Consider the following 1631-nt stretch of genomic DNA (forward strand, 5'->3'; position numbering starts at 1 on the left):
AAATGTATGTGTATCCAGTACCTGACCTCATAATCCATATTCCTTTTGCTATATGATCCTTATTGAAAGCTATTTTTTCTTCTGTCAGCATTTAAACATCCAAGGTCTCTTGAATTTTTGAAGATGTGTATTTCCCTGTAAAGATAAGAGCAGAACCCTGCCCTAACCATATATGCTTTCCTTACCACCTGTATAGTTGTCACCATTGTGGATAAGCTGTCATTTCTCTTTTTCAGGAAGTTTCTCTTTTTTAAACCAAATCTTTATTATCCATAGTTTTTCTTCTCCTGGGGAAACAAGAGTGAAAACCCTTCCTCAACTTAGCACATTTTCTGGCTTTCATTGTGAAGTCAACACATCCTTGAAATACACTGGTTGATTTAGTCTAGTTTCTTTCCATTATCCAGTGCCTCTCTGCTGCTACTGTTCCTTTATCATTAGGATTAAGAAAATTCAAGATTAATAAAGCATTATGCAATCTATTTCTGGGGATATTTTTCATCCTTTTTTGTTTATATAAAAAACATAAAGCATATCCTTTATAATACAATTTGACCTTTCTATAACTGCCTGGCCAGTAGGATTATTTCGTGTACCTATAATGTGCTTTATATTATAACAAGCGAAAAAACTTTTATTTTCTTAGATACATATGCCAAACCACTGTCTATCTTTATTTGTGCAGGAATGGCCATGAAGGCCGTAACTTCTAATAAATGCATGATTATGGGTCAGCCTTTTCTGAGCTCAAGGCAGTTGCCCACTAAAAACCCAAATACATGTCTATGGTGTGGTGCACATATTTTAATATTCCAAATTCTGCAAAGAGGAACACATCCATCTGCCAGATTTCATTCCTTACAATTAATAATTGATCAATTTCTGCATTACCGTGTGCTAGAAGACCTGATAGATCCATATAGGATCAGACATGTGTTATGTATATAGGACAAAGCCTATTCCTGATTATATGTCTTGCATCTGATGAATAATGAAGTCAATTCTGTATCATCTGGTATAAATTCAGCAGTTTCAATATGTAAGACAACTCTTTCTGCATATTGTGAATCAGTAACTATATTGAGAGATTCTTTAAAATCTCTTAGTACCATAAGAAAAGCATAAAATTTTGCCTTCTGGACAGAATTATAAGGGCTTTCTTCTACCTTGCTTAATTATCCTGATTTTTAGCCTGCCTTCCCTGATTTATTTGCATCAGTATAAAATTTATGGGCTACAGCTTTTGGTGTATCACATACAATTCAGGGAAGAATTCAAGAAGTTGTTTTTGTAAGGGTAGGTCTATCTCTTTTAGGATAATTGCAATTAATTTCTCCCAAAAAATTAGCAAAAGCCCTTTGCCATGGTTCATTGTCTTCCCATAACTTTTTTATTTCATCAGCAGTAAAATGCACTATAATCTCTGCTGGGTCTATACCTGCTAATTGACAAAGTCTCAATTTACCTTTTATAATTAATTTAGAGAACTTTCCACAAAAGTTTTTAATTTTTTACTTGGTTTACATGATAAAAAAGATCCATTCTGAGATAATATCATCCCTCTGCATTAAAATTCCTGTAGGAGAAATTCTGGAAGGCAATGTGACTAGAATATAATTAAGATTTGGATT

This window comes from Alexandromys fortis, unplaced genomic scaffold (assembly GCF_014885135.2).
Source record: "Alexandromys fortis isolate MF-2015 unplaced genomic scaffold, M_Fortis_MF-2015_v1.1 scaffold_163, whole genome shotgun sequence".
NCBI classification, from domain to species: Eukaryota; Metazoa; Chordata; class Mammalia; order Rodentia; family Cricetidae; genus Alexandromys; species Alexandromys fortis.